The following is a 12,722-nucleotide window of genomic DNA, read 5'->3' on the forward strand; positions in this document are numbered from 1 at the left end:
GCTAACTTGGGACAAAAATTTCAATCTTTCATGGACTCAATATGCCCCTCACGGAATACCTTGGGGTGTCTTATTTCCGAAATGGGGTCACATGTGGGGTATTTATACTGCCCTGGCATTCTAGGGGCCCTAAAGCGTGAGAAGAAGTCTGGAATATAAATCTCTAAACATTTTTACGCATTTGGATTCCGTGAGGGGTATGGTGAGTTCATGTGAGATTTTATTTTTTGACACAAGTTAGTGGAATATGAGACTTTGTAAAAAAAAAATAAAAATTTCCGCTAACTTGGGCCAAAAAATGTCTGAATGGAGCCTTACAGGGGGGTGATCAATGACAGGGGGGTGATCAATGACAGGGGGGTGATCAATGACATGGGGGTGATCAATGACAGGGGGGTGATCAGGGAGTCTATATGGGGTGATCACCCCCCTGTCATTGATCACGCCCCTGTAAGGCTCCATTCAGACGTCCGTATGCGTTTTGCGGATCCGATCCATCTATCAGTGGATCCGTAAAAATCATGCGGACGTCTGAATGGAGCTTTACAGGGGGGTAATCAATGACAGGGGGGTAATCAATGACAGGGGGGTGATCAGGGAGTCTATATGGGGTGATCACCACAGTCATTGATCACGCCCCTGTAAGGCTCCATTCAGACGTCCGTATGCGTTTTGCGGATCCGATCCATCTATCAGTGGATCCGTAAAAATCATGCGGATATCTGAATAGAGCTTTACAGGGGGGTAATCAATGACAGGGGGGTGATCAGGGAGTCTATATGGGGTGATCACCTCAGTCATTGATCACGCCCCTATAAGGCTCCATTCAGACGTCCGTATGCGTTTTGCGGATCCGATCCATCTATTAGTGGATCAGTAAAAATCCTGTGGACGCCTGAATGGAGCTTTACAGGGGGGTAATCAATGACAGGGGGGTGATCAGGGAGTCTATATGGGGTGATCACCACAGTCATTGATCACGCCCCTGTAAGGCTCCATTCAGACGTCCGTATGCGTTTTGCGGATCCGATCCATCTATCAGTGGATCCGTAAAAATCATGCAGACATCTGAATGGAGCTTTACAGGGGGGTAATCAATGACAGGGGGGTAATCAATGACAGGGGGGTGATCAGGGAGTCTATATGGGGTGATCACCACAGTCATTGATCACGCCCCTGTAAGGCTCCATTCAGACGTCCGTATGCGTTTTGCGGATCCGATCCATCTATCAGTGGATCCGTAAAAATCATGCGGAAGTCTGAATGGAGCTTTACAGGGGGGTAATCAATGACAGGGGGGTAATCAATGACAGGGGGGTGATCAGGGAGTCTATATGGGGTGATCAGGGGTGATCAAGGGTGAATAAGGGGTTAATAAGTAACAGGGGGGGGGTGTAGTGTAGTGGTGCTTGGTGCAACATATTACTGAGCTACCTGTGTCCTCTGGTGGTCGATCCAAACAAAGGGGACCACCAGAGGACCAGGTAGCAGGTATATTAGACGCTGTTATCAAAACAGCGTCTAATATACCTGTTAGGGGTTAAAAAAAATCACATCTCCAGCCTGCCAGCGAACGATCGCCGCTGGCAGGCTGGAGATCCACTCGCTTACCTTCCGATACTGTGAACGCGCGCGCCTGTGTGCGCGCGTTCACAGGAAATCTCGCGTCTCGCGAGAGGACGCTCTGGCGCGTCCACTCGGAATGAATCAACCACCTCCAGGACGCGTCTGTGCGTACAGCGGTCCGGAGGTGGTTAAAGAGGACCTGTCCCCACTCCTGACATGCCTGTTTTAATAGCTACATGCATTCCCCATGTAATAACAATTCTGGAGCATCTATTCTTATGGCTCTATGTTGTACCATTCCCGACAATCGCCTGATCGTCAGTGAAGGAAACCATTACATTTATATACAGCATTCTCATCCAGGAGTGATCACTAATGCCATCACTCGTCCCCATACAGACTTGTTGATGATTTTGTGTCCACATGAATGATCTATTACCCGATAATCGAGTGGCCAGATAATCGCTAATAATAATTCTTGTGATTATCCTGCAGATTTTTCACCACTGCTAACATGCCTTTTTTAATAGCTACATTATTTCCAACAATTCTGGAGCATCTATTCTTATGTCTCTATGTTGTACCATTCCTTTATTATTTCTTCTAGAAGTTTTGAATGAATTGCTAGCAGTCTGCAGTAAGGGTACAGAGGGGTGGTAACGGGGGGTGTAGCTGTACAGACTCACTCTATCCAATCAGTGCTTTCAGACTGTGCAGTACACCGCCCAACTTGTTACCACCCCTCCGTACCCTTACTGCAGACTGCTAGCAATTCATTCATAACTTCTAGAAGAAATAATAAAGGAAGGGCACAACATAGAGACATAAGAATAGATGCGCCAGCATTTTTATTACATGGGGAATGCATGTAGCTATTAAAACAGGCATGTCAGGATTGGTGACAGGTCCTCCCATGTTCAGAAAATTCCTTTATAGGGGTTACCCACTTTCATATATTTTTGGGCAGCACCTAATCAGACATGTGGAAGGAAGCATGTTTACCTGCTCCCCAATGCTTGGTTCCAGCCTAGTCAATCCTCTGAGATCCAGTCCCTGCTTGTCAACTTCCAAAACAAATGGGGTTCACATGTGCCGATGCAGCCAATGACTGGCTGCAGCAGTGACATGTTCCTCAAGTGATTGCCCAAAAGTTTTTGAAAGCTGGCCAACCCTTTAAGACTCCCTTTACATGAGTTCATTGCATTTTTACAAGCATTTTTTTTTTTTCACATTTGTTACATGTAGCATTCGAGCATTTTTCTCTGCCATTTTTCATGGCATATAGAAAACCTAGTGGAAAAATACCAGAATAAAAACTCCACACCCAGAGAATTCTGAGCTTTGAGTCACCCAAAAAAATAATACTTTGGCCTTTATCTGCTACTGTGGCTGTGCCTCAATTCTGGCGTAATTTGCACCATAATTTAGTGCATTTTTGGCACAATTTGGGGTACCTCATTTTTAACCCCTTAATGCATAATGCTGTACATGTAAAGCATTATGTGTAATAGAATATATGGAGAGAGCTGCTGCGCTGAGTCCACTCCATACTCAGTGGGTACTGGCTGTATAATACAGCCGGCACCCAGCTGCAATGACCGGGACCAGTGCCATTGGTCATTTAACCCCTCAAGTGCCGCATTCAATGCTGTGCTGTAATCACAGTTGTGAGCTGCATCCCATCCGATCGGAGCCGCAGGAACCTCTGCGGTGAAATTGTGGGGCTCAGAATGGTTACATAACAACCTGGGGCCTGCTGAAAGTTCCCAAGCCTGTCATGGCAACCTGCCTGCTTAGCTGTGCATGAGGCTCAGTTAAGCAGACAAGGCAGCACAATCCCATGCACCATAATAGATTTATATTATGGTGAATGGGACAAAGCATCAAAAGATCCCAGGTTCTATCCCCCTAAGGGGGCTATACGTTATTGTGTAAAAGATCACCTCACCCCTTTCCCAATTTCACTTGTAAAAATATGTAAACAATAAAAAAAACATAATAAGTATCTCCGCGTCTAAAAATGTCAGAACTATTAAAAAATATTGAAACATTTTACCTGCACCGTAATGGAAAAAACAATAAGAACACACGATTCACCATTTTTTTGTTATCTTCCCCCCCCCCCCCCCCAAAAAAAAACGTTGTACATACCCCGGAAATTATACCAATTAAAACCACAGTTCGCCCCTGCAAAAAAAGCCCTCATGTAGCTCTGTAGACTGAAATATCATAAATCCAATAAAAATGGAGCCCAAGACAACAGTGTCACAACCTCCTGAGGAGATTCATCTATTATGAGGATTTAATGACAACCTTTTACCATAAAAGTGCTATCCAATCTACTGGCATAAGGTTACAGAGCGTATGGAGCTAATAAGATTGATATATATAGTAATTTTATGAGAAAAGATTCATTATGACTTGAAATTGATTGATTTAAATTCCTACTCTTTCTGTGCTTAGGAGTCCAGTGGGTGGTATTACTCAGTGATTGACAGCATTCCATATATGGGCATGGCATGAAGAGTGAACTATTAATTCACTGGTCTCCTAATCATAAAAAGAGCAAAGATTTTAATACATTACAAACTAAAACTGAATCTTCCTCTACAAAACTATATATCAATTTGCTCCGTTTTTCCTAATCTGTGATATGCTGCCTGCAGACAGGACTGGATGTTCAGCATGACAAGTTCCCTTCAACTTGGTGTAATACTTTTTAGTACAAAAATATAGAGGCAATTGCTCATAAATAATCATGCTTACATTTGTGACTCTTTTATCTATTCAGGCCACATTGCAAGGAAGTTCTGCAAATGTTTTACTTCCCACTGCTTTCCCTTGTTAAAGTTTAAAAGGTAGACAAAAAGCTCACTACAGCATAGTCCCAGCCACTCATAAAAGCCTCTTAGGATATGCAACTCAATATGTAAATTAAAGTATCTAATGTAAAAAAATTAGAAAAAAAATCAGTGCTCTATGCTGTTTAGGCGCAGGTTATGCACTCCACTCATTTCCATAATAGCCAGAGTAAGGCCCCTTTCACACGGGTGAGAATTCCGCGCGGGTGCAATGCGTGAGCATTGAACCTGCACTGATTCCGGACCCATTCACTTCAATGGGGCTGTGCACATGAGCGGTGATTTTCACGCATCATTTGTGCGTTACGTGAAAATCGAAGCAGGTTCTATATTCTGCGTTTTACTTGCATAACGCAGGCCGCATAGAAATAAATAGGTATGCGTGAAAATCACAAGCATCCGCAAGCAAGTGCGGATGCGCTGTGTGATTTTTTAACGCATGCTTACTAGGAGATGATAGGGATGAAAGCAACCCCAATAAAGTGAATTCCCTATATTATTTTCCCTTATAACATGGTTATAAGGGAAAATAATAGCATTCTTAATATAGAATGCTTAGTAAACTGTAGATTGAGGTGTTAAAAAAATAAATAAATTTACTTACCTTTTCCAATTGATCGCGCAGCCGGCATCCTCTTCTTGCTTCTTCTTTCAGGACCTGCAAAAGATTTCTATCTTCATTCAGCAGGACCTGTGTTGACATCACCGCTCTCACCATGTGGTGAGCGTGGTTACATCACCAAAGGTCCTTTTGCAGGTCCTGAAAGAAGAAGCAAGAAGAGGATGCCGACCACGCGATCAATTGGAACAGGTAAGTAAATTTTATTATTTTTTAACACCTCATTCTACAGTTTACTAAGCATTCTGTATTAAGAATGCTATTATTTTTACTTATAACCATGTTATAAGGGAAAATATTAAAATCTAAAGAATACCTAACCCAAACCCGAACTTCAGTGAAAGGGTTCGGGTCTGGGTACCACAGTCAGTTTTTTATCACGCGCGTGCAAAAACGCATTGCACCCGCGTGATAAAAACTGAACATCGGAACGCAATCGCAGTCAAAACTGACTGCAATTGCGTACCTACTAGCACGATTTTCCTTGATCGCAGACACAACGCATCCGGACCTAATCCGGACACGCTCGTCTGCAAGGGGCCTAAGGAGGAGACTTGAATTACTGCAGCCTTTTACCGCCTTCTTGTTAAGTGAGAGAGAGAGAGAAAATCTTACCCAAACAGCCTGGGTGTCTGTAGAAAACTTGTTAGCTAAAAGTGCTGTGATCATAGCAGCATCAGCACTGATTCAAGAAGGCAGTATCTCTCTCTCTCTGCTGTAAGCCAGGGGTGTACACAGGGTCGGTGATACCTTTTTTTAAAAAAATCACTTACTTGTGAGTTGCGCCGCAGAGCCGCTGACTGCCCGCCCTAGCCTGCGTGTGCCGTGTGGCCCCGGCCCTCACTCACAGAGCGGCACGGGCCCAGCAGCGTGGTCATGAGGTCAGGCCAGGGGGGTGTGACTGATGAGTGGCGCAGCGGCGGCGGGCGGAAGCAGGGACTGGAGCTGACTGTATCTGTAAGGCTACATGCACACGAACGTTGTTTGTTTCCGTGTCCGTTCCATTTTTTTTGCAGATAGGATGCGGACCCATTCATTTCAATGGGTCCGCAAAAAACGTGGACAGCACACCGTGTGCTATCCGCATCAGTATGTCCGTTCCGTTGCCGCGCAAAAAAAATTGTGCATATCCTATTTTTTCTAGTTAGCGGACAAGGATAAGTATTTTTACAATGGATCCGCAAAAAAACGGATCCGCAAAAACAACGGATGCCATACAGAACGTCATCCGCCTAAGTCTGACTCACACACAGCCAGATTGCCGTAGCAGCAGGACAGGTGGGTAGGTGATCACTGATGAGCGCACTAGCGCCAGAGTGCACGGCATAAATGTGTTTTTAAAAAAATTATTACACAAACAACAATCATAAATGGATGGGGGGGATGGTGACTGTAACATGATGGGAGGGGGGACAATGTCTGTAGTCTGTGACATGGGGATGAGGCCAGTGTCGGCCGGGGGGGAGGGGGGGATGATGTGCCATGGGGGGGACTGAAATGTGACACAATAGGAGGTAATGATGTGATCATGATGTGACACAAAGGGGGTGATGTGACATGGTTTGGAGGGGGAGAAATGTGACATGGATGGAGGGGGAGAAATGTGACATGGAGGGGGGAAAATGTAACATAAAGGGGGGCAAATGTGACATGGAGGGCTGATGTGACATAGGGGGGTGATTTGACCTGAAGGGGAGAAATGTGACATGGGGGGCATGATGGCTGACATGGGGGCATGATGGCTTACATGGGGGGCTGATGGATGGGGGCTGATGGCTGACATGGGGGTCTGATCTGAGGCATTGGGGGTCTGATCTGAGGTCTGATTAACATTGGGGGTCTGATTGCTGGTCTGACCTGAGGTGTAATGGAAATATTTTTTTCTTATTATCCTCCTCTAAAACCTAGGTGCGTCTTAGAGGGCGAAAAATACGGTCCTCAAATTAGCAATTGTCTGAAGCAGAGAGAAGATACCAGGACCATACAGAGGAGAAGCCAGCTGCTGCAGACAGGACCAGGTGAGCTGCGAGGTGGGGGGGGGGGGGGGGGTGCCAAAATGTAGATTCGCTTGTGTTGGCAAAAATTCTTGCACCGGCCTTGGGTGTACCACAGGAATTAACTAAATGGGGAGAGAGGAATGTGGGCCTAATATAATTAAATGATCTAGAGGAATGTAAACGGAGTAACAGTGACTGTCCTGCAGCTCTACTATATCTGTAACATGGCAGACAATTATAACAATTATATGTTAATTAATTGGGGAGAAGGAAAGGTATTCAGCACAAATGACTGACTTTTTAACGGAAAGATTAGAGATAAGCAAAGTTTTCAAAAATTCTATTTGGCAGCTTCACCAAAGTCCGCCAAGAAATATAATTCATTACAAATTAATTTGTCATGAAACACCATAAATCAGGTATAGTATACCCAGGCCACTCTGCCTTAGGGTACAGGCACACAGAGCAACCGTGTGGCAGGTTGCGGCCATGCAGAAGAACTGTGCGGCCAATTAGCCCACAGTTGCCTTTCATTTAATAATGAAGACCGCACTGTATAATCCTTCTTCATTGTTAATGGCCGCGCGGAACCTTTAAACAGGGAATGTTGGTGGTATGGGATTTGGCTGGTTTGGTTTGGACACAATATGCATATTATTTCTGTTCTGGCTTGCAATCTCCTGCAGGTTATTTGACAGTAAACACAGAATAATAATCAGCTCTGACATTCCCACTTCTCCAACCCCAGCGCTCTTCTGCCCTACAGGTGGGAGCCCTTCTTTGGCCATTTGCTTTTCCTCCTTTTCCACATAATCTAATATCAATGACTATACGTCATCAGGAACATCCAGCTCCTTCTCTCTCTGCATCTTATTGACTTTTCTAGGACATGGAGACTGTGAACAATGATTTGGGAGAAGTAAAGCCAGCAAAAGATGAGGATGGTCATCATTAAGACCTGGCCCCCCTAAGGGGTGCAGAATGGATGGTATTAGTTGGCACACTGGTACTGGGATAATAAAGGCTTCCATCTTATTGGTATTGAATTACATTTACGGCTAATGTAGTAATAAGTAAATGTAGTAATAAATGAATAAAGAATAAGTCTCTCTGCAGTCTTCCTGCACTTTCCCTTTCTAATATTTTTCTATTAATCGTTTTCAGCAACACTGTCCCTAGGGCATGAGCACTTGCCACGTCTCTTTCTATGCTCATCTCACAGGACAATGACGGAGACCACGCGGGAAAAGTGGACAATGGCGGAGACCACTAGGAAAGGTTTCACAAAGGCATTGTGCACAAGGATGTAAAAGTGAAATGTGTATTTTTCACTGGAGGTGCACCATAGCCATACTGTACAGGTACTTCTACAGTTTGTTGCATACACAAGCTCTTAAAAATAAGTTGTGTCAGATACCATTTTTGGTTCTTCCATCCATTCTCTGCCAAGGTACACAATGAGGCATAGCTAAATATGATTAGAACTTCATTATTTGATGAATTCTATACAAATGTAAGCTTTATTGTATAGTAATGTGCACGTTAAGATAACCTGTCTGCATTGTTAGTTTCTGCTGCCTATTACGGTAATTAATTTCTTTATGCTCACCCTAATGCATGAATCTTGTATTTTCTTGATGCAGCGCTCGCAGCTCTCTCGTAATCTACAGTCTTCAATCTTAATAGCCTGACTCCTTCCTTGGAAGATTCACCATGGGAAATGTCTTTTTTTTTGTGCGTACTCTAACAGCACTGGAAACTCGATGACATTCCACTTTATCTTATTTTCTTGAAAACGAGATTATTGCGCTTGTAGGACTGCTGAGCAACCTTTGGGTGCAGTGGAAAGCACGCAAGTCTTCTTTTTCATAAGCATCAGAAATGTAATTCTGAATTAGAATAAAAACGTATGTTGTTCAAAACAGTAATAAACAAGAAAAGGAAGAAAAAATCTTATTCCATCTGGAAATGCAAACAGAATCAGGGAGATTTTGACAGCAGGTAAGGTTACATATTATTGTATTTTTTTAGTGGTCATCTATACCGAAAAATTCTCCTTGCATAAAAAATGACCCGGCCGGGATAATATTTCAGAGCATGGCAACGTGTGAAAAAAATACATATATCAGTAAATACAAAGATATAAGAAAAATCTAAGGTCCTAGGTCTTTTCAGACCTTGGTCTTTCCAAATGCAACATCTCTCAAGTGCAACTCTTAAGTGCACAGACTGAATTATACCAGAATTGGACCAGAGAGGGACCACAGGTAACTACAGACATAGTCAATGCTAACAATGTTTAAATTTTTCCTCTTACTCTTCCTACTTTTCCACTACCTCCTGAAATACCCCCACATCCATTCACCCAGCAAGGAACTATTCATCTATTCCTACATCTTACCTTCTCATCTGACCGCTTGCACAAACCTGTTTGTCAACATAAAACACTTCCCTCCCAAACACACACATACACCTCATGCCCTCTCTTATTCTCATCTATTAACACTTTCTCTGCTTCTCCTTACTGCTGGTGATATCTCGCCAAATCCAGGACCCCCTCAGAAAATCCCCACTATCACCTCCATGTCCCACTACAAATCTCCTTCTACAAATTTCTGCAACCCCTTAAACCTAATAACCATTCCTCTGACCCCTGCTCCTTTGGTTCCTCTTGTAGGAGCATTATGGAACGCACGCTCTGTGTGTAACAAACTGTCGTACATTCATGATCTTTTCATCTCTCAAAACCTTTCCTTTCTGGGTCTCACAGAAACATGGCTGACACCCTCAGACACCTCCTCCCCTGCTGCACTCTCTTATACTGGATTTTAATTCACTCACACCCCCGCCCCGGCTGCAAACATGGTGGAGGAGTTGGTCTTCTCCTATCAGACACCTGCTCCTACAGCCCAACTCCACTGCCACCCTCCATTACGCTCACCTCATTTGAAGTACACTCTGTTCGCATCTACTCTCCCTCCAACCTTCAAGTAGCCGTCATTTACCGCCCTCCAGGCCCAGCCACCATCTTTCTTGACCACTTTAATACCTGGCTACTACACTTTCTTTCTGCCGACATCCCCACTATCATCATGGGTGACTTCAACATCCCTATTGACACATGCCACTCGACCGCCTCTAAACTCCTGTCACTCTCTTCCTCCTTCGGCCTATCTCAGTGGTCTTCAGCTCCCACCCACAGAGATGGTCACACTCTGGATCTGATCTTTACCCGCCTGTGCTCCCTATCTAACCTTTCTAATTCGCCTCTCCCCCTATCTGACCACAACCTACTCACCTTCTCTTCATTGGTCTCCTCTGCTGCTCCCGATCCACACACTAACACCCACCCGCAGGAACCACAAACATCTCGACTTTCGCTTGCTTTCTGACTCTCTTCTCCCACTCTCTACCATCTGTTCCCTCCAAGACCCAGATGCTGCCACCACCCTATATAACATCACAATAAGTACAGCTCTGGACACTGTTGCCCCCCTCACACACAACAAAACCCGAAAAAAAAAACAGACAACCCTGGCACACCAACCTGACCAAAAAACTCAGTCAAGCTTCCAGGGCTGCTGAGCGGCGATGGAAGAAATCTCATTCTAAAGATCATTTCACCGCATTCAAGCAATCTCTCCTCATATTCAAATCCTCACTCGCTGATGAAAAACAGGCCTACTTCTCATCTCTCATATCTTCCCTGTCACACAGCCCTAAACAACTTTTTAGCACTTTTAACTCCCTTCTCCATCCCCCAGCGCCCCCACCCTCTCCTCTCTTCTCAGCTGAGGACTTTGCCAAATATTTCAAACAAAAGATAGTCAACATCAGAGAAAGCTTTACTACACAGTCCCCACAGACCCTCTACACAACTGCTCAGTCCTTTTCTCCCAAAACCCGCTTCTCCACCATTACAGAAGAAAAACTCTCCACTCTACTCTCCAAATCTCATCTGACCACCTGACCCAATCCCATCCCACCTCATCCCTAACCTCACCACAGTGTTTATCCCAGCCCTAACTCATCTCTTCAACCTATCACTAAACTCTGGTGTCTTCCCCTCTGCTTTTAAACATGCTACCATTACACCCATCCTCAAAAAGCCTTCACTTGACCCATCTTACTTGTCCAGTTATCGCCTCATATCACTTCTTTCGTATGCCTCAAAGCTACTTGAACAACATGTCCATTCAGAACTGTCCTCCCACCTCTCCTCCTGCTCCCTCTTTGACCGCCTACAATCTGGGTTCCGACCCCACCACTCGACCGAGACTGCCCTTACCAAAGTCACCAATGACCTACTGACAGCCAAAACCAAGAAACAATACTCTGTCCTCCTTCTCCTTGACCTGTCCTCTGCCTTCGACACTGTTGACTGCTCCCTTCTGTTGCAAACTCTTTCATCTCTTGGCATCACTGACCTGGCCCTCTCCTGGATCACATCATACCTCACAGACCGGATGTTTAGCGTCTCCCACTCCCGCACCACCTCCTCGTCTCATTCCCTCTCTGTTGGTGTCCCGCAAGGCTTTGTCCTAGGACCCCTGCTCTTCTCTATCTACACTTTTGGCCTGGGACAGCTCATAGAGTCCCATGGCTTTCAGTATCACTCCTACGCTGACGACACACAAATCTACCTCTCTGGTCCAGACATCACCACCTTACTATCAAGAATCCCACAATGTCTATCTTCTATATCATCCTTCTTCACCTCTCGCTTTCTAAAACTTAACATGGATAAGACAGAATTCATAATCTTTCCCCCATCTTGTTCAACCCCCCCAACAGACCTATCTATCATGATCAATGGCTGCACACTCTCCCCAGTCAACAAAGCCCACTGCCTTGGAGTGACCTTGGATTCCTACCTTTCCTTCCGACCGCACATCCAAGCCCTTTGCACCACCTGCCGCCTCCAACTCAAAAACATCTCCCGCATCCGTGCTTTCCTTAACTTTGAATCTGCGAAAATGCTTGTACATGCCCTCATTATCTCCCGCCTAGACTACTGCAACATCCTCCTCTGTGGCCTTCAATCTAGCACTCTCGCACCCCTCCAATCTATCCTCAACTCTGCTGCCTGACTAATCCACCTCTCACCCTATTACTCCTCTGCCTCTCCCCTCTGCCAATCCCTTCACTGGCTCCCCATTGCCCAACAAGTTCACTTCAAAGTACTAACAAATACATACAAGGCCGTGCATAACCTGTCCCCTCCCTACATCTCTGAGCTACTTTCCCGATACACCCCCACACGCACTCTCCGATCCTCACAAGACCTCCTTCTCTCCTCTCCTCTTATCGCCTTTTCCCACAATCGCCTCCAAGATTTCTCCCGTGCATCTGTGAACAGAGATCAAGGCAGGTGATTTGACTCCGCCACCAGAAAAGAGTGCGTACGCAGAAGTCAAGATTAAGAAAATTGCATTTACTATAAATTGATAAAAGCAGGTTAACAGTGAAGTTACAGAGGTAAAGACAAGCAAAATATTCAAAACAGTATAAACAATACAATTTAAATAATGCAACAATTTTCACCTTTGCTGTGTCCGTATTCGCAGTGCGGACACTAAGAAATAATAGTCCCAGAAACTGTCCCTAACTTTCAAGCGGGTGCGCACCCCCCTTATCCCAGTGGTCCAAGTGGACCGCTTACAGTTTGTGGAAGTGCAC

The sequence above is a fragment of the Bufo bufo genome, chromosome 3, assembly GCF_905171765.1.
Source record: "Bufo bufo chromosome 3, aBufBuf1.1, whole genome shotgun sequence".
Classification (NCBI taxonomy): Eukaryota; Metazoa; Chordata; class Amphibia; order Anura; family Bufonidae; genus Bufo; species Bufo bufo.